At 37.9% G+C, this 22,246-nt stretch overlaps 1 long non-coding RNA gene across 1 annotated transcript in view; it reads left to right on the top strand.

Moving 5' to 3' along the window:
• LOC107131559 (uncharacterized) overlaps positions 1-20,757 on the top strand; it is a 282,272-nt gene extending 261,515 nt beyond the window's left edge. The window contains exons 4-5 of the long non-coding RNA XR_001494444.3: positions 16,608-16,683; positions 19,779-20,757. This is a non-coding gene — a long non-coding RNA (uncharacterized lncRNA). The remainder of the gene's footprint in view (positions 1-16,607; positions 16,684-19,778) is intronic.
• The last annotated feature ends 1,489 nt before the right edge of the window (positions 20,758-22,246 follow it).

The raw sequence follows: 22,246 nt of genomic DNA, 5'->3' as shown, positions 1-22,246 counted from the left end.
ATATTTTTAGTTTTACTTAGTCTCATTTGTTTATTTTTACTTTTGTTGCTTTTTGTATCAAATTGAAAAAAAAATATTGCCAACACCTATGTCAAGTAGCTTACCACCTCTGTTTTCTCTAGGAGTTTTATGATTTTAGGTCTTACACTCAAGTCCTTCATCCATTTGAGTCACTTTTTGTGTATGGTATAGGATAGTTGTCCAGTTTCATTCTTTTGCATGTGGCTATCAGTTTTTTCAAACACAATTTATTGAAAGGACTGTTTTCCCATTGTATATTCTTGGTTTCTTTGTCATAAATTAACTGACCATATATGGGTGGGTTAATTTTTGAGCTCTCTATTCTGTTTCATTGATTTATATGTCCATGTTTATGTCAACAGTTTACTGTTTTGATTACTATAGCTTTGTAATGTAGCTCAAATCAGGGAGCATGATGTCTCCAGTTTCCCTTTCTCAAGATTGTTTTGGCTAGTGTGGTCTTTTGGGGTCTTTTGAGGTCCCATGCAAACTTTAGGATTGTTTGTTCTATTTCTGTGAAAAATAGTATTAGAATTTTGATAGAGATTGCATTGAATCTGTAGATTGCTTTGGGTAGTATGGATATTTTTTTAAACATTTTACTTTATACTGGAGTATAGCCCATTAACAATGTTGTAGTAGTTTTCTATACAAAATAAAAAAAAAAAGTAGTTTTACATGAACAGCAAAGGGACTCACCCATACATGCACGTGTAGCTGTTCTCCCCTAAATTCCTCTCCCATCCAATCTGCCACATAATACTGAGTAGAGTTCCCGGTGCTATACAATAGATCCTTGTTGGCTATCCATTTTAAATATAGCAGGGTGCACCTGTCCATCCCAAACTCCTTAACTATCATCTCATCCCATTCATCTCCATGGCAACTATAAGTTTGTTCTCTAAATCTATAAATCTGTTTCTATTTGGTAAATAAGTTCATTTGTATCATGTCTTTTTAGATTCTGCATGTATGGGGTGTCCTATTATGTTTCTGTTTCTTTGACTTCAGTTCACTTCCATTGCTCAGTTGTGTCCGATTCTTTGCAACCCCATGAATGGCAGCACGCCAGCACCCCATGAATGGCAGCACTCCATCACCAACTCTCGGAGTCCACCCAAACCCATGTCCATTGAGTCGGTGATGCCATCCAACCATCTCATCCTCTGTTGTCTCCTTCTCCTCCTTCCCCCAATCCCTCCCAGCATCAGGGTCTTTTCCAGTGAGTCAACTCTTCGCATGAGGTGGCCAGGTATTGGAGTTTCAGCCTCAGCATCAGTCCTTTCAATGAACACACAGGACTGGTCTCCTTTAGGATGGACTGGTTGGATCTCCTTGCAGTCCAAGGGACTCTCAAGAGTCTTCTTCAACACCACAGTTCAAAAACATCAATTCTTCGGCACTCAGCTTTCTTCACAGTCCAACTCTTACATCCATACATGACTACTGGAAAAACCATAGCCTTGACTAGATGGACCTTTGTTGGCAAAGTAATATCTCTGCTTTTTAATATGTTATCTAGCTTGGTTATAACTTTCCTTCCAAGGAGTAAGTGTCTTTTAATTTCATGGCTGCAATCACCATCTGCAGCCCCCAAAAATTAACTCTGACACTGTTTCCACTGTTTCCCCATCTATTTCCCATGAAGTGATGGGACCAGATGCCACGATCTTCATTTTCTGAATGTTGAGCTTTAAGCCAACTTTTTCACTCTCCACTCTCACTTTCCTCAAGAGGCTTTTTAGTTCCTCTTCACTTTCTGCCATAAGGGTGGTGTCACCTGCATATCTGAGGTTATTGATATTTCTCCCAGCAATCTTGAATCCAGCTTGTGCTTCTTTCAGCCCAGCATTTCTCATGATGTACTCTGCATATAAGTTAAATAAGCAGGGTGACAATATACAGTCTTGACGTACTCCTTTTCCTATTTGGAACCAGTTGTTCCATGTCCAGTTCTAACTGTTGCTTCCTGACCTGCATATAGGTTTCTCAAGAGACAGGTCTGGTGGTCTGGTGTGCCCATCTCTTTCAGAATTTTCCACAGTTTACTGTGATCCACACAGTCAAAGGCTTTGGCATAGTCAATAAAGCAGAAATAGACGTTTTTCTGGAACTCTCTTGCTTTTTCCATGATCCAGTGGATGCTGGCAATTTAATCTCTGGTTCCTCTGCCTTTTCTAAAACCAGCTTGTACATCTGGAAGTTCACAGTTCACATATTGCCAAAGCCTGGCTTGGAGAATTTTGAGCATTACTTTACTAGTGTGTGAGATGAGTGCAATTGTGTGGTAGTTTGAGCATTCTTTGGCATTGCCTTTCTTTCGGATTGGAAGGAAAACTGACCTTTTCCAGTCCTGTGGCCACTGCTGAGTTTTCCAAATTTGCTGGCATATTCTTTGGCTTACTTCACTCAATATGACAGTCTCTAGGTTCACCCATGTTGCTGCAATAACATTATTTCACTCTTTTGATAGCTGAGTAACATTCCATTGTATATATGTAGCACAACTTCTTTATCCTTTCCTCTGTTGATCAAGGACATTTAGATTGCTTCCATGTCTCAGCTATGGAGATTCCTTAAAAACTAAAGATAGAGCTGCCATATGACCCTGCAGTCCCATTCCTGGGTATATATCTAGAGAAAAACATGGTCTGAAAGGATACATGCACCCCAGTGTTCATTGCAGGACTGTTTACAATAGTATGAGCATTTTTAACAGTATTAATTCCTTCAATCCATGAACATGGAATATCTTTCCATCTATTTGTATCTTCTTTAATTTCTTTCATTAATGCTTTATAGTTTTAAGTGTATTCTACTGACGTTTTATAATGTGAATCCTAGTATACATAAGCAACCATATATATAAAGTATATAGCCATGGGTGAAATTGCTAAATTAAAGTGTTTACCTACATTCAATTTTACCAGATAAAGCAGTTTTCTAACGTTGCCGTAACAATTTACACTCCTACCAGAATAGTTCCTGATGCTTGTATCATTGTCTGTTAACTATTGTAAGACTTTTATTTTTTCGCAATTTAATGGATAAGTAGTAATATCTTATCATGACTTAAATTTTTATTTTTTCCAATGTTTGGAACATTTTCTTTGGGTTACTGTCTATTTAGACTTTTTCTTTAGTGATGTGCCTGTTTAAACCATTTAGCTATTTTTCTATTGAGTTGTCTACATTTTTACAATTGAATTATAGGTGTTTCTTATGTATTCTAAAAAATAGCTATATTTTAGTTAATATATGTTTCATGGTTCTTCAACTCCATGATTCTTTTCACTTTTTTGTGATGTATTTCAATGAAAAGAAATTTTAATTTTGGCCATATTTTGGTGTCTACTTTAAATTATTTTCTATGAAAATTTTTGTCTACTTTAAAATTTTCTCCATAGATCGTTAACAAACTTAAAAAAAAAAAAAATTACTCAACCTGATAGGGGACACCTATACAAAGTCATAGCTAATCTCAGACTTAATGTTTAAAGACTGAATGCCTTTTCTTTAAGACCAGGAATAAGACAGATATCTCTTTTTGCCACTTCTATTCAACACGAGAGGGTCTAGCCAGAGAAATTAGGCAAGAAAAAGAAGTAAAAACATCTGTATTGGAAAGAAGTAAAGTGATCTCTCTTCACAAATGAGATCATCTTGTGTATAGAAAATTCTAAAGAATACACTGAAAAGTAATAGAAGTAATACATTAGTTTAGCAGGGTTGTAGGACATGGTCAACATATACAATTTTTTTACACTATCAATGAAAATCTGAATGTGAAATTAATAAAATAATTTTTTGAGCAATATTACCAAAAATAAAAGTAAAATTCTTAAAAGTAGATCTAACAAAAGAAGGACAAGATGCACATCTACAAAATTTTATTAAAAGAACTAAAGAAGACATAAATAAATAGAAAGACATTTCACATTCATGGATCAAAAGACAATATTGTTAAGATGGTAATACTTTCCAACTGATCTACACATTGAATTGTAATCCTTATTAAGTTGCATTTTTTTGAAGTAATTGACAAATTATCCTAAAATTCATGTGGAATTACCACAAACCAAAAATAACCAAAGAGTCTAGAAGAACATAGTTGCAGATGTCACACTTATCAATTTCAACACTTACTGCTGCTGCTGCTAAGTCGCTTTAGTCGTGTCCGACTCGTGCGACCCCAGAGACGGCAGCCCACCAGGCTCCCCTGTCCCTGGGATTCTCCAGGCAAGAACACTGGAGTGGGTTGCCATTTCCTTCTCCAATGCATGAAAGTGAAAAGTCAAAGTGAAGTCACTCAGTCGTGTCCGACTCTTAGCGACCTCATGGACTGCATCCCACCAGGCTCCTCCGTCCATGGGATTTTCCAAGCAAGAGTACTGGAATGGGGTGCCATTGCCTTTTCTGCAACACTTACTATAGAGTTATAATAATTGAGACAGTGTAGTACTATCATAAGAATAGACATATAGATTACTGTACTAGAATTAAGAGTGCAGAAATAGAGCCTTACATTTATGGTCAATTGATTTTCGGTATGGGAACCAAGATTAATGAATGGAGATAGACGAGTCTTTTCAACAAATGGTGCCAAGAAACTGTATTTCTACATTCAAACACATGAATCTGAATCTCTACCTCACACCACATACAAAAATGAACTAAAAATAGATCATAATTCTAAGGAAAAAGCTGAAACTATGAAATTCTTAGGAGAAAGCCTTGGGGCATTTCTTTAAGACTTAAGTTAGGCGATAGTTTCTTGTATATAATACCAAGAGCACAAATTACAAAAAAAAAAAAATGTATCAATATAAATTAAGCTTCATCTAAATTAAAAACTTTTGTGCTTCAGAGGAAGTCATCTTAAAAGTGGAAAAAACACCCCACAAAATGGGAGAAAATAGTTGAAAATTATATATTTGACAAGAAGCATATCCAGAATGAATAAGGACTTTTATAAGTCAATAATAAAGACAAGCCAATTAAAAATATGGAAAAGAAAGTTGGATAAGACATTGGTCCAAAGAAGATACAAAAATGGTCAATAAGCACATGAAAATATGCTCAACATCACTAGTCATTTAAAAAATGCAAATCAAAACCAGTATAGGAAAGTGCTTCATAATCACTAAAATGGCTAAAATTAAAAGATAGACAATACCAAGTGTTGACAGGTTTGTGGAGAAAATGAAACCCTTATATACTGCTGGTGGAGATGTAAAATGGTGTAGCCACTATAAAAACAGTTGGGCAGTTCTTCCAAATGTTAAACATAGTAATATAATATAATACAGTAATGCCACTCCTAGGTAGTAAAGACACAAGAGAAATGAAAACATGTCTGCCAAAAAAAATTTGCACATGAATAAGATGGTGACTGCAGCCATGAAATTAAAAGACTCTTGCTCCTTGGAAGAAAAGTTAAGACCAACCTAGATAGCATATTGAAAAGCAGAGACATTACTTTGCCAACAAAGGTCTATCTAGTCAAGGCTATGGTTTTTCCAGTGGTCATGTATGGATGTGAGAGTTGGACTGTGAAGAAAGCTGAGTGCCGAAGAATGGATGCTTTTGAACTGTGGTGTTGGAGAAGACTCTTGAGAGTCTCTTGGACTGCAAGGAGATCCAACCAGTCCATTCTGAAGGAGATCAGCCCTGGGATTTCTTTGGAAGGAAAGATGCTAAAGCTGAAACTCCAGTACTTTGGCCACCTCATGTGAAGAGTTGACTCATTGGAAAAGACTCTGATGCTGGGAGGGATTGGGGGCAGGAGGAGAAGGGGACGACGGAGGATGAGATGGCTGGATGGCATCACTGACTCGATGGACGTGAGTCTTGAGTGAACTCCGGGAGTTGGTGATGGACAGGGAGGCCTGGCGTGCTGCGATTCATGGGGTCGTAGAGAGTCAGACACGACTGAGCGACTGAACTGAACTGAACTGAACACTGAAGTATTTATTCATAATAGCCAAAAAGTGTAAACGACCCAAATCTCCATCACCTGATGACTGAATAAACAAATGTGGTATATCCAAAAATGGAATAGTATTCATTCATAACAAAGAATAAATTGCTGATACATGCTTACTGCAATGTGGATGGACCTTAAAATCATTATGCTAAGTGAATGAAGGCAGTCACAGAGGACAAAATATTGTATGACTCCTTTTAAATGAGATGTCTAGGATAGTCAAATTCACAGAGACAGAAAGTATATTGGTTGCAGTGACTGGGAGGCAGAGTAAAAGGTGAAGGATAAAGGGGTTTTTGGGAGTTAGGAGTTAAAAACATTCTAAGATTGGATAGTGGTGGTGATCATACCACTCAGTGAATATACTAAAGTCACTGACTTGTATACTTTAAAGGAATGATTTTTACAGTATGTTATTTATAACTTAATAAAGTTGTTATATAAAAAGAGAATATTTTTAAACCTCAAGATTGAAAGGTAATTCTCATCTAGTTTCTTCTAATAGTTTTATATATTTGACTTTCATATTTAATTTTTATCTAGATGAAATTGATCTCTGTATATGGTATGAGATTGGAGAAGGAAAGGGCAACCCACTCCAGTGTTCTTGCCCGGAGAATCCCAGGGACGGGGGAGCCTGGTGGGCTGCCGTCTATGGGGTCGCACAGAGTCGGACACGACTGAAGTGACTTAGCAGCAGCATGGTATGAGATAGGTGTTCAAGTTAAATACCTTTTCAAACAGATATTTACCCTGGGACTATGAAAAGTTGATCCTTGGTGCCAGTTCTCTCATAAATCTAGCATGTATTTATTTCCTGAGTTTTTCCTGAGCTCTCCATTTTGTCCCCTCATCTATTTGCCCATTTCTTCTGCCAACACCACAATGTCTTCATTGTTATAACTTTATAATATATTTGACATCAGTAAAACACGTTGTCCCACATTCTTCTTTTTCTTTAAGAGTATCATTGTTATTCTTAGTGGTTTCATATTATATGCATTTCTAAGCCAATTTAAGGAGTTATCAAGTTAAAAAAAGGAGGCACATGTACATACGCATGCAGATGCCCTAGTATTTTTATTAGGATGCAATGCATTTATAAGTCAGTTTGTGGAGAATTAACATCTTTTCAACATCTTCCAAGTTATTTACACGATAGGCCTCCTGTTAATTTAGGTCTTGATATTTCCCAGTAAGGTTTTATAATTTCTCATCTGGAGGTCTGGTCCACCTTTCATGAGATTTACTCCCTGGTTCTCTATAGATATTTCTGATGCTGTGGTAAATTAATTCTTTAAAGATATTTGTTTTCTAATTGTTCCTGGTTTACAGAAAAACAATTGACTTTTGTATATTTTGTATATTGAATTTTGTATCCAAGTGAAAGTGAAAGTTGCTCAGTTGTGTCTGACTCTTTGTGACCAATGAGTATCCATTTGTATTCAATGACCTTGTCAAATTCTATTGTTTGAAGATTTACATAGGATGATTTTGGATTTTCTTAATGCTTGATTCTATTATTGACAGTTTTTCTTCCTTTAAATTCTTATGTTCTTTTAAAATTTCTTAATTTACTGGGTAGGATCAATGTTGTATAGAAGTTAAGACAGCAGGATAGCAAAATAAAAACTTCCAATTTTTCACTATTAAACAGGATATTGGGTCATGTCTAGGTCTTTAAGCCTGAGGAAATAGGTTCTTATGATCCATCTCCATGGAGAGAAGTTCTTTTACAAGTCTCCCTACTCTCTACAGGCTTCTGAACTCTATCTCTATGGCCCAGCTGGAAGCAGAGTTCAAAGGCTTGATTTCCAGACAAAAGTACTCTTTGAAACTTCAGCATCCCCCTTTATCCTTTGATTATAGACTTTCAACCAAAATCTGGCCAAGAAGTTCCCCTGTGTCTTTTTAGATTTATATTGAGAAAGAGTCTGAGTAAAGTCAAAATAACACACAGAGAAGATGATAACCTTTAAGATTATTCTAATCTTAATCTGTGGTTTCTGATATTCTCTAATAATGATAAATGAAAGGCCCTCTGGACTTCTATTTTCTTTTTCTTCCTGTGAATGACGGGCTTCATATTCCATTTTCTGGCCGATCACCAGTTAAAGCATTGAGAATTTCTTCTTTCCAGGACATAAGTCCCTTTCAATTGGGAGTGTAACGAACCATCCCACCAGTTACAATTCCCTATGGGAACCATTAAACTTTTCTAGGATAACACTACACATGTAAAAAAGTATAGGAGATCTAGGTACACACCTAACCTTTTTTTTTTTTTTTAATTAAGGTTGCTGACAATGACAGCAGTCAGAGCCTTCCAGAAAAAAGTGCTTAGGGCTGCTATGTAAGGCACCGTTGAGCTGGATAAATCTTTGGCTTATCCGTAGTAGTAGTGTCAGTCTCTCAGTCATGTCTGACTCTTTGCAATTCCATGGACTGTTCCATGGACTGCAGTCAGCCAGGCTCCTCCATCCATGGAATTCTCCAGGCAAGGATACTGGAGTGGATGGCCATTTCCTTAGCCTATCTGAGGATGGTATTTCTTATTAGAAGCTAGCCAGGTAATCGCCTCCAGCACTGTCGTTATTTTTCTTCAAATGAGGACACTGAGCCCTGCTTGGCCTCCTGGCTGCATGGTTTGCCTTCTTAGTCTTGGCTGTCTGTGCACTTTGCCTTTCCACAAAGGATTCCTGTGTGTTCTTCCCTCTACTTGATAGAGGCTTTCCTCGTGTCTGTATAGAAGCAGCTGTGATATTTGGGGTGCATCGTTTAACTTTAAAAAAGAAGAAAGCAAGTTAGTTTAATGAGCAGAGACACTAATAGCTTTCCAGTAACTTGGTAATGTCTCTTCTTTTTCCTAACCGCTATTGTCACGCCAGGAGGCACCTCCAAATAACCATGATGATGACTGATGATATGGCTGTGCCTCCCAGGGCCCATTCATCACCTGCAAACTCAGTTCAGTGTTACTTTGCCTGTGCTAGATGTGGCCTTTGAGACTGGCATTTGGCTGTGCTCCAAGCCTTTTTCTGGCTTCTGTCCTGGTGTTTTTATATATGATCTGCAGGTGTTACTGATATAATTTGTTCATGGGTTATACATGATATCGTGCTTACTAACCTAGATTTTCCTGCAGTCAGTATAATATAAAGAAAACCTAAAAATGAAATCACTGATGATTACATAATGTAATGACATCCTAGAAATAGCTTGGTGCGCCTGTGTTTGAGATGAGAGCATATGGTTATCTCTAATTTAGGTTTGCTTTTGAGAATTAATTTAATTTGGAACGAGAGATCCAGACTAACATTTAGAATCAACCATATGATTATAATTTTAGAATTAAAAAGAGACATGATTCAATTTCTTGTGGATTTTGGAGATAAGGTGTTTCAAAGGAGGTAGAGGAGAATCTTGCCTTGAGATGTTCTGATATAAGCAGATGTGATGGATTAAAGTTAAGGATGGGTTTTATTCACACTGAATGTGAGTGCATTCTCCCTGGCTGTTATTGATTTGTGCAGTTTATTCTAAGTACTTTGAACATCTACTGTTTCCACCTTCCTCTCCTAAAACTAGCCTAGTTGGATAGAATATACCAAGCTACATACCAGTAAAGAAGAATGACTCTTGGAAATATATCTGTAAAATAGCTTCATTTAAGAATTTCACTGTATCTAGGTTTATAATAAGAAAAATTCCAAAGCAGAATAACAAGTGACCTCAGTGTAAATTTTAAGCCCACATCTTCAAAGATGTACATATAACAAAACAAAAACAGTGCTTCCCACCTGGTTCTAGTGGTAAAGAATCCACCTGCCAATGCAAGGGATGCAGCTTTGATTCCTGACTTGGGAAGAACCCCTGGAGGAGGAAATGGCAACCCACTCCAATATTCTTGCCTGGAAAATCCATGGACAGAGGAGCCTGGTGGACTACAGTCCATAGGGTGGCAAACAGTGAGATATGATCGAGTGACTGAGCACACACAAGCAAAAACAGGAGGGAAAAAGAGTCTCTGGGATCCTTGGAGTTAATAGAATGTGTGCCCTGGTTACATAACCTTGCTCTTTTCAATGAGCTATGTATAAGAAGTCTGGTGAAAAACTCAGGAAAGCTAAATTAAATGAAATGTTCTAGAAAATGAGCCAGGACGTTAGACTGAATGTGGATGCTCTCTGTTCCTAAAATATCTCATCTTTATTTTTATTCCTCACATTCTTCAGCTAGTTTTTAGACAAAAAAAATTTTTTTAATACAAATGGCTTTTCTCACTCAAAAAATTAAATATCCCCAGTTGAGCAATAATAATTATATCAATACTATATAATATTGAGTTGGCTAAAAAGTTTGTTCAGGGTTTTCCCTAATATCTTACAGAAAAACCCAAAAGAACTTTTCCATATTTAGGCCAACCCAGTATGTATTGAGCATCTTCTACAACTAGATATTATTATTAAATGTTTTACATGCATGGTTATGAATCCTTACAACAGATAGTAGATTAGCTAGCATTTTCTCTGTTTTATAGATTTGGGAAACAGAGAGGTTAAATGTTTTGCTCAAGTTAATATAGCTGATAAGCGTTAAAGTAGAGATTTGGCTGGAGAGCTGATTGATTCTAATTCTACAATGCTATACTGCCTCTCCTAATAATATATAATACATTTTATTCATTTACAGTAAGCAAATACATCACACGTTCTTGGTTAATTCAATAACAATCTTGCAGAGGCTCTTTCTTTTATGTTTCCCTTGGTTCAGAACATGTTGCACAGATTTCACCCTAAACACTTTATGAAACTAGAGAAGTTAAGGGTGTTTTCCATGGCATTGTTCACTTGAGTGCACCGTTTCAAAGGTTGATTTTGACAACTCTTCAAATTTTGCATTTCTATTACTGACTCATTCTTTGATAGCAGACTGATTTACAAAAAAAAAATTGCCTGAATATTGAAATTCTATATTTCATGTTCTCAATTCATCTTTCATCTCTCAAAAGACTATTCTAAATAGAAAAAGATTCTTATAGACCAGGGATTGAAACTGATGTATTTCTAGCAGTAGCTGTTTTCCTGCCTATACTTAAATCACAATGAGTTTTATATGTTAGGTACATTTTCACCTTTTTGATTTCTAGCCAAAATCCTGGGACTTAATTGTTAGCTTTTTAGTGAGTGCCATTTATTTGAAGATGTTGACATTTGCACAGTGTTATAAGGAAAGTGATTGCACATTTAACAACCTAGAATTACTTCTTTTGTCCTCGAAAAACTCAGCCAAAAGCATCATCTCACTTTTCACTGTTCAAATCACATGATCTTTTATCACTTAGCAGAGAAGATGTAAGATGTGATTCTTTGTGCCAGCAGTGCTCTATTTTATTCTCCTTGATTCTTTCTAAAACGTATACTAGGTAACTTATCTCTTTATCCCTGCTTTTCCCTTACAAGTTAAAATAGTTCATTTATTACTCTCCCATTTATATTCTTAGGTAGATTTACAACTCAATTTGTATTTTGAGTTTATGAAAAATTGCTGCTAATTGATAGAGAAGACAAATTGGTTCCCTAAAAGAGACTTAAAATTTTTAGCAATAATCTAGCCCTAAATACCCATAAAATGTAAATTAACTTTTTCACTGCTGTGAGTATACTTCCAAGAAGGAACTTAACCCCTCAGGATAAAAACAATTTGATGATATATATCAGTATAACAAAATATAAGATACCTTCCCCCTATTCTCAGGGAAATTTGTTGAACCTTTGACCATAGGTATTTATTGTTTTTCAGCTTTGATAATACTGAAGATTCATTCTTCTCCATAAGGACATTGCATAGAAAAAGGAAAAAAAAAAATAAAGTGGCCAGTTAGAACTCAGTATTCTGAAATACTGTAATCAAAGTCTGTATGGTCATAATACCATGGAGTAATCATTAAGTAAAAACAGGACCTCATTGGTAGTCACTCAGGATAATTCATTCAGGCCTGGGGTGGGAAGGAATGAGAATAATTAGAATTTATTGAGTTTTCTTCTTCTCCTGTTATCAGCGTGCCAGATTACCTGAAATGACTTGTAACACAACACTGAACTCACTTCTTCACATAACTCATGCATATTCAGAATTTCAATTTTCTTAACTTTATATGTCTAAAGAGGAACGACTCGTGATGTCTGAAATCAATGCAGAATTAAGGAACATAATATATGTTGTTTGCTGTTGCTGTGCTCACGTTAATGACCATGTTTGGAAGTATTAGTTTATAACCTAGTGGATAGACTGTGTGTGCTGTGTGTTCAGTTGCTCAGTCGTGTCCAACTCTTTGTGACCCCAGTTGCTAGACTAACCATCTCCCCAGTCCCCTAAAACCCGTTGCAGACACATAGATAGATACATAATTAGATAGACACATACAACTGTTAGGTAGTTAGAATACGAAACAGGAGTCCAGAATGGCGGTGGCTAAAGGACAAGGAAGGGAAAAGCCTGTGAAAATAGAACAAGGAAGGTCAGAGGACTGAAGTGAGAACCTCAGGTAGAACGAGCAGCACTCCTGGCTAGCCCAGTTTACATAGGGCAGGCCCAGAGGGGAGGAAAAAAATATAAAAAGAGGAGCCAAAGGGCCGAGGCTCTCTCTTCTTTTTGAGTCTTTGGGTCGGCATGCCCTCATGCCTTGAGGATGTATTTTCCTGTTATTTTCTAAATAAAACTGAGCTGTAAAACAGAGCTGTAACACTGATCTGTCTAAGAGCTATAATACGGTCTGAGAGCTGTGACACGCTGGGGGCTTTAACGTCCGTTGCTTCAAATTTTTGTTGAGATGAGACAGAACCAAAGAGGTTACACTCCCCTAACACATATATACATACATAATAAGCCTCCTCTTATCTGGGGTTTCACTTTCCATGAAAGTCCAAAAATATTAAATGGAAAATTACTGAAATAAACTTCGTGAGTTTTAAATTGCATAATATTCTGAGTAGTGTGATGAAATCTCATGCCGTCCTCATCTGTTCCACCCTGGGTATGAATTATCCCTTTGTCCAGCATATTCCATCCATAAGTCACTCAGTAGCCATCTCAATTATCAGACCCACTGTCAACGTATCACAATGCTGGTATTCAATGCTTATTTTACTTGACAATGGCCCCAAAGTGAAAGGGTAGTGATACTAGAGATTTAGATATTCCAGAGAGAAGCTGTAAATTGCTTCCTCTAAGTGAAAAAGTAAATATTTTCAATAAGGGAAGGAAAAAAAATCAGATGCTGAGGTTGCTAAGATCTGCAGTAAGTACAAATCTTCTGTGAAACTATGAAGAAAAAAAAAATATTTGAGCTAGTTTTGCTGTAGAGCCTCAAACTGCAAAAGTTACTACCATGGTATTTGAGTAGTGGTTAGCTGAGATGGAAAATGGGTTATATTTGTAAAATAAGATATTTTGAGAGAGAGATCACATTAGCTTAATTTTTTTACACTGTATTTTTATAATTGTTCTATTTTATTTATTCGTTATTATTGTTTATCTCTTGCAGTGTCCAATTTATAAAGTAAGCTTTATCATTGGTATGTATGGATAGGAAATCAGTATATTCAGGATTGGGTACCATTTGTAATTTCAAGCACCCACTGGTGGGTTTGAATGTATCCCCAGGCTGTCTACTGTATGTTTACATCTACTACTTCCAGCAACTCCCGAGACAAAAAGGAGAAGAAAATTAGCCTTTCTAAAATTTTACATTTCAAGAGACTGCATTTTCTAGACTTAAGACTGACTTTGTAAGGATTCAAGGCTTGTGAATATATTCAATTCTGTAACAGGAACTGTGAATTTCTCTAAGTCATACATTGCATAGGAAAAGTTTTTCAAAGCGTAAACATACTCATCAACCTTCTTATGTTTGGAAAATACTGGTAGAGCAAATGTGTTTTGATTTTTTTTTCATATGTTCCCAGGAGGCAAAGACCCTTCTTCGACATCTCATTTTCAATTCCTTGGAAAGAGATATTGGAGTCAATCTTTTCCAGGAAGGAGGAATCTCTATTTTTAGCCTCTGTTGATTAAAACCACATTATCTAAATAGGAAGAATGTGAACTGAGCGTACCTTTCAGTCCCGAACAGTGCTCATCAGGTTTCCATGATACTGACAGGGTATACTTGTGAATAGATGTGTGGACAGTAAATCACCTTTATTTGCATTCACTGAAGAACATCACTGGGTCAAACTGGGTCAGTTTTTCTTTGATTCGTGCTTTTATTTTATGCTTTTCAAGGGAGATTCAGTTAAAGTCTTGTGTCATAAAATTTCATTTTGCCCACATGGTTCTTTGATATGTGTTCACGTAGGAAAAGTGGGATAGAGAAGAAAGTTAGTTTAAGCTAAAAAGAGAAAAACAAGAAATTATAACCCAAGTTTAATGAAGGGCAATTGGCATCCAGATGGAAGCAGATGAGATGCAGGGAGTGAAAAATAGTGAAAACGACAGGTGGAACTGGAAGAGTGATGTGAAAGAAGAATAATGGTTAGATTCAAATCAAGTTTTGTAGAGATGGAAGCTGGGAGGGAATGGGAGCAGAGGAAGATCTTCTGATAGGGAAGGGGTCAAGAACCGAAATGTACCAGAAATGAAAAGCAGAGAAGTTACCATTACTAAAATACTGCTGCACCAGAACTTGATAAAGAGAACTTGGAAGAATAAACATTGTCTGGTCGCAAATTCAGAGCTAGTGTTGGCACTGTATGCTCAGGACAGTAGGAGAAAAATCACGGAGAAACAGCTGTTGTGTAGATTTCAATGGCAAGAGAGAATGATAAGGAACGAAAAGACCCTAGGTCTTCCAAAGAAAAGGCAAAGCAGATTGCCACTCTCTCTGTGTCGAGGCAGGTGGTTTTTATGGAGGAAGAACCACCTTGGGAGAGAGCAGCTGAGTCAGCAGGAATAGCCAGAGCACGTGGAGGGCACAGTACCTGATTTTCTACCACATCTGCTGGCTACCTTACATCTTATTTCTTCCTTTTCTCCTAAGGCTCAAAGTGCTCTCTCCCCTCGCTGCAGGTTCTTTAAACAATGGCAACTTTAAAAGGCTCCAGATGGCTTTGAAAAAACTTGAAAGTCATCCAAGGTGCACTGCAAGCCTTTGTAGACACTCCATGAGGAGCCAGTCTGAAAACCTTGTAGTTTTTCTGTTTGGATTTTGTCTTAGGGATGAGCTACAATTGCCAACACACACACACGCACACATTAAAAATTAAGACAACCCCAGCCCATGTGTGCCCAGAAGCAAAAAGGCCACGTGTGCTTTTGCAGCCATGCTGGCCTTGATCCTCATCACTCTGTACCCTGCTTGGCCTTGTTGTGGGCAGAAGGCAGAGGACACAGTAATCATAGAATAACTCATCCCCTACATCTCAGATATCAGTTCGTAACCTGCTCTTTCATTGGATTTATTGTGCTTGCATAGGAAATATAACCCAGCATGGTTTCATTGGAAATATATTAGAAAGGTTCATAGACAACCAATTTTGCCTAGCTTTTGTATAGGACTATTTAAAATATCGTTATGAATTTTCTATAGGAAGTTAATTTCTTTTTTTTTTATGTTCCTCATCTCTTCTTTATTTTTCTTTTTTTTAAATTTTATTTTATTTTTAAACTTTACATAATTGTATTAGTTTTGCCAAATATAAAAATGAATCCGCCACAGGTATACATGTGTTCCCCATCCTGAACCCTCCTCCCTCCTCCCTCCCCATACCATCCCTCTGGGTCGTCCCAGTGCTCTAGCCCATCCAGTATCGTGCATCGAACCTGGACTGGCATCTCGTTTCATACATGATATTTTACATGTTTCAATGCCATTCTCCCAAATCTTCCCACCCTCTCCCTCTCCCACAGAGTACATAAGACTGTTCTATACATGAGTGTCTCTTTTGCTGTCTCGTACACAGGGTTATTGTTACCATCTTTCTAAATTCCATATACATGCGTTAGTATACTGTATTGGTGTTTTTCCTTCTGGCTTACTTCACTCTGTATAATAGGCTCCAGTTTCATCCACCTCATTAGAACTGATTCAAATGTATTCTTTTTAATGGCTGAGTAATACTCCATTGTGTATATGTACCATAGCTTTCTTATCCATTCATCTGCTGATGGACATCTAGGTTGCTTCCATGTCCTGGCTATTATAAACAGGAAGTTAATTTCTTAAGTGAGTTATGTCAAAAAGACTTTAATAAAAACCGAGAAGCATAAGCAACTACTTTAGAGGATGGGAAGATGGCATAAAGCTGAATTTTAAATTCTATTTTGCAAGGAACAAACTGAAGGATAGGGTAAAGACTGTTTGGATCCACTGGCTTCTTGGAAGGAAATAACCCAAAGTTTTAAGATAATACAAAAATGCAAGAACTTTGATGGGTAAGATACATTTACATGTGGACTTACATTTTAGAAAAAGCAAAGGGTGTATGAGAGAGAGAAAGCGGGATAGAGAGACAGGACAGAGGAGAAATAAAATGTTTATTTTACTGATATGTTGACTGATTCATAACAAGATGATTTATGCTAAAAATGTATTTTTCAGGACATTCAGCCCTTCTATCAGCAGACAGGTTGGCAGGAAAGAACATGTGGAGTGGAGAGAAAGTTCCAGGTGTTACGTGAGTGTTACTTTTGGTCATGTTTAAACTTATGGGGAGTTATTTTACTTTTAACACCATTGCAACACCAGTATATCTTGTGTCCCATCTGTGAACATGAGACAGGAAGGCTGGATGGATACTTAGGGTGACTGGTTCAGTTGACACAACTGACTCAGTTGAAATATCTTTGGGAGAATGGCATTGAAACATGTAAAATATCATGTATGAAACGAGATGCCAGTCCAGGTTCAATGCACGATACTGGATGCTTGGGGCTAGTGCACTGGGACGACCCAGAAGGATGGTATGGGGAGGGAGGAGGGAGGAGGGTTCAGGATGGGGAGCACATGTATACCTGTGATGGATTCATTTTGATATTTGGCAAAACTAATACAATTATGTAAAGTTTAAAAATAAAATAAAATTTAAAAAAAATAAAAAAAAAAGAAAAAGAAATATTCTTGCTGGGGTAAATTTGCAATTCCTTCTAGAATACTAATGACAAATGTCAGGATTTTTATAACAATTCTAGTCATTTAGTCAAATGAAAAATTGCAGTAACATCTTCCAGTCACCATAGAGCCTCTGCACTCCATTTATAAATATTACCAGAAATCCTTGAAACAATTGTCAGGTCATTGGGGAGATACAGTGTGATTGTGAGTGCTGCTTTTTTTTTTCTTTTCCCAAACCCACATGCAAAAAGATTTTCAGAGGATTAAGGGAAGCTTGCGGAAAAGAGGCCTGAAATCACATATTGGATATTGACAGGATACGAGTATTATCAGGAAGATATTTAGACACAGGAAAGAATTTCCATATTTAATACAAAGATAAATATCACCAGTATCTATGGCTTTTTTGAGCAACTCACTGTCTAGTGATGTGTGAATCTAATAGCAAGAGAGAAATCAAGAAGTTTGTCTTTGACTTTTGTGAAATAAAGATAGTGTTTTCCTAACTTCAGACACTCATGTTCCAACTGCTATTTATTGAATTTTTCTTTAAATAGATTTGCTTACATGACAAAAGAACTGGCCCTCAGGAAGGAGTTGGATGGTGAAAAAGGGATTTCAATTTACCTATAAATGTTGATATTTGTAAGGATCAGATGGCTTCCCAGGTGACTCCGTAGTAAAAAATTTTGGCTCTTGGGTTGGGAAGATCCTTAGAGAAGGAAATGGCAACCCATTCCAGTATTCTCGCCCAGAAATTCCAATGGACAGAGAAACCTGGAGGGCTAAAGTCCATGGAGTCGCAAAAGAATCAGACATGACTTAGAGACTAAACAACAACAATTAAGCATTAGTTGAACTACGTTTGTTCTGATATATGATCCAATATGAAAAATGTATGTTTGTTGCCTGAAAAAACAAAGATGTTTGCCCAGAGTTTGTGACAGTATTTATTTAAAGGATAAGGAAAAGGATCTAATGTGTTTATTTAGTCAAAGCCCATAGAAGAAACCTAAGAGCACATCTCCTAACAAAACTCATTGACTTGTCATGGATTACAGTAACTGATATTATGGATCCTGTACAAAGGGTGATGAAATGAAAACCTCAAGCAGTAAAGCCCTGCTTACCTGGGTGCCCAAGTAGAATGTAAGCCTTTCTTGGAAAGTGGAATCAAAGCAACAGGATATACAGAAGTTGTTCCCTGGTACAGGATTCACCAGTTGCTTTCCACAGAATATAACTTTGTGGGTTAAGAATAAATACACACACACACACACACACACACACACATATATAAAGAAAAATAAAGGAGAGAAGGAACAGTGGTCAAACTCGTTGGGATATTCTGAGTCCAACAAAGTCAGGTAATGGAAGGCATTGCTAGGCTGCATGCTAAGTCACTTCAGTTGTGTCTGACTCTTTGTGACCCCATAGACTGTAGCCTGCCAGGTTCCTCTGTTCATGGGATTCTCCAGGCAGGAATACTGGAGTGGGTTGCCAGGCTCTCCTCCAGGGCATCTTCCTGACCCAGAATTGAACCCAAGTCTCTTTTGTCTCTTGGAGTTGGCAGGCAGGTTCTTTACCACTAGCAACACCTGGAAAGCCTATATGCTAGTTTTTCTCTAGAGATGTCGTTTTGTCGCTAAATCGTGTCCAAATCTTCGTGACACCATGGACTGTAGCCCACCAGGTTCCTCTGTCCATGGGATTTCCCAAGCAAGGATACTGGAGTGGGTTTTCATTTTCTTCTCCAGAAGATCTTCCCAATCCAGGGATCGAACCTATGCCTCCTGCATTGGCAGGTGGATTCTTTACCACTGAGCCACCTGGGAAGCCCTTTCATGAGTATGTTTCATGACAAAATCTCCACCTGGTCAACCCCTCACCCTAGGAATTGACAGGACTGATGATCAGGCAGACTCAGTTTGGAAGCCTTGGTGTATCTCTGTGACCTGCTGAGGAACCCTTCCAGATGGCTTTTCCGGGATGCAACACAGATGCTAGCTCTTTCTGAGCAAAGGCAAGGAGTTAAAGAGAAAAGTGAAGGGCTATGGCTCAATTCATGGGCAGACTTGGCCAGCCATGTCTCTGGGCAAGGACAGGCTTTTCATGCAAGAAGTGCCATCTGTACTGTTGCCTGCTAAAATGACTGATTTATTAACAGTAAAAAGAATAGGGAACTCTATTCCAAGTTCCACATTTAAGAGACCTTCAATGGATATTGATACTTTTCTGGATCTCAGTTTCCCTTTTGTCAACTGAGGGGATTACTTAATCAGTCTTTGAAGTCCCTTCCTGCTCCAACACTCAACAATTCAATGGCCGTTGGATGTCTTTTCCAGCGTTATTGTTGTTTTAGTCTAAAGACAAAAAGATAAAACCCAGATGAGGAAAGAATAGCTACTGATTTGAAGATTGGAAGTTACTGACCGAATAATGATTTTCAAACCTGGGACACAAAGTCTTTCAAAAGCCATCTTCCCTAATAAGTCTGTAAACAGACATGTGCAGGCAAAATGCAAACACCACTGAGGTTTGTGTCCAGAGTGTGAGAGCAGAGCCCCGTAGTACTATATGATGCTTTAATTCTTGTAGTAATTTTTTTGGTTCTTTAGCAAGGACAAAAAAAATAAATTTTACTTTTTCTCATTTTAGTGTTCCTTCGAATGACATCTTTGATCTACAGCCAACAGGATTCTTGAATTTTAAATCGAAGCTACTAGTGACTCAGACTTTAATTGGACACACCTCTTGGCCGAGAAGATTAATAATTAGTCCATTTAACATGAGGAAACTCTGTACCCTCAAGCCTTCAAAATAAATGTTACAGCAGAGATGGAGAGGAAGTAATTTATTATAATAACTCTCCTAAAGTTGCCCAAATGCAAGGATAGCAATTTACCATGCTGTTCTCACTGTCATCTCCTGCTGGCTCTCTATCCTGAACCTCCCTGTGATTCAAACTATAAACGTTCCAGGGAAGTGAGGCTGTCATAAGGGGAGGACTGCTCTGTGCAAGATGGGACAGTGACTCAACTAGAGGCAAAATCAGGCTTGGGTTTCTGACAAACGAGCATTGGAATTTGGAGCGCTAGGTGCCTGTGCTGAATTTAGCACTAATTAACAAGAGGATATTACTTGCCTATGCTTCAGCTTTCTGGTGTAAAATGAAGGAGTTAGAAGAGAAAATCTGGGACATCCCTTCCTGTTAGGAGAAAAAAAGAAGCACATTTATTTTAGGTCCAGGGGGTGGGATTAGGATGGGAAGGAAAGAGTCAATTAAATATCCACAGGGGGAGGCAGGAAATGGAAGGAACACAACCTAGCCTGGGCTCAGCTCTTTAATGGTTGTTTCTGAGCACGAAAACAGGGCATGACCCTGCGAGGGGCTTTAGAGATGAGAGTAACATCCCTTTCCCTAAAGCAAGTAAATGGGCTTTATTTGTATTGTTATCATTCATAGCTTACCCACATTTTACGCACATGTTTTATATAGTCACTACTTAGTACTCATTAAAGCCAAATTAAAATATATAAATACAAATAATAAATAAAAGACTTTTAAAGAAGAACAAAAATGAAGCATCCCTTTACCTTTATGACTGAACTGAGTATTTGTTAGTGCTTTCTGTGGCATATTCTACTGTTACGACTTTTTCTGATCACCCACGTGGCAGCTGCTGCTTACCTGTCAGGCTTCATCTCCACCCACCTCCCCATAACTCTCCTCTCAGCAATATTCAATTCTCTGTAGGTTCTCACATATGTTATACTTTCTAATAAATCTGTGTCTTTCTGTCTGTGATCATTGTGTCTGGAATTCCTCCCCTGAGTCTGCTCCAAGAATTCCCACCTATTCGTTCAATTTTATGTCAAATGCTGCTGGTGAAGCTTTTTTCCATCTCCTGCTGGCAGACTTGGATGTCCTTCAGCCCTACTTGAATACACAGTGTATTTCTGCACTGAATCTGTTGTATATTATACTAATTTGCATACCTGATGTCTGATGGATTGTAAACTCTTTGAGGGCAGAGATTGAATTTCCGTGTGTTCCCAATCAACCTGGCTTTCCATCTATCCATATTCATCTACCTGTCCTATTTATCTTTTCTCACTCTTTTTTGTGCAAAAGGAAGAGATGGCCTGGAGGAGCTGAGCAGTGGATAGGGTGCTGCATAAGCAAATGTAAAAGAACTTTTGTTGGTGGGACCTGGGCTGAGGTTGGTGGAGATGGTGGGCAGCCAACTTGGTCACCATTAATATTTGGGGATGACTAGGCTTCCCTGAACTTCCCCGGTGGCTCATCAGTAAAGAATCCACCTGCAATGCAGGCAATGCAAGAGATGTGGGCTCGATCCCTGGGTCAGGAAGATCCCCTGGAGGAGGGCATGGCAACCCACTCAAGTATTCATGCTGGGAAAACCCCATGGACAGAGGAGCCTGGCAGGCTACAATCCATGGAATCACAAATATTAGGACATAAATGAAGAGACTGCGTATACATGCATGGGCTTCCCTGGTGGCTCAGACTGAAAAATCTGCCTGCCAATGCAGAAGACCCAGGTTCAGTCCCTGGGTTGAGAAGATCCCCAAGAGAAGGGAATAGCAACCGACTCCAGTATGCTTGCCTGAGAAACCCCATGGATAGAGGAGCCTGGTGGGCTACAGTCCATGGGGTCTCAAAGAATTGGACACAGCTGAACAACTAAGCATGCATGCGTATACTAGGACTCAGAAAGTATCTAGAAATTATGACTTGGGTACTTGGGCTCTAGCTGTTATCTTCTTTTGATAGAAAAATGCTATTTGTTATACTGCACCAAGTATAAAATTATTAACAAAGAACATGTTTAAATCTAGATTTATCAAGACTACAGTTAATATTTAAAGCAATTTTATCTTTCCAGTTTCAGGAAAAATCTCTCTCTCTCTATCTCACACACACACACACACACACATACACAAACACAAAAATACCCCTGACTTTCTTTCTTTCTTTCCCAGAGGGACTTATTCTATTTTCTTCCCAAGCACTCTCCCACCTTCATTTTCCATTGCTTCTTTCTATGTCAAGTCCCTTGAAGCTAAACCAGGTTATCCCTGGTATCATTCCTTCATCTGTA

This window comes from Bos taurus, chromosome 20 (assembly GCF_002263795.3).
Source record: "Bos taurus isolate L1 Dominette 01449 registration number 42190680 breed Hereford chromosome 20, ARS-UCD2.0, whole genome shotgun sequence".
Lineage (NCBI taxonomy): Eukaryota > Metazoa > Chordata > Mammalia > Artiodactyla > Bovidae > Bos > Bos taurus.
Note: the sequence above shows the minus strand (reverse complement) of the source record. Positions and strands in the feature narration are given on the sequence as shown.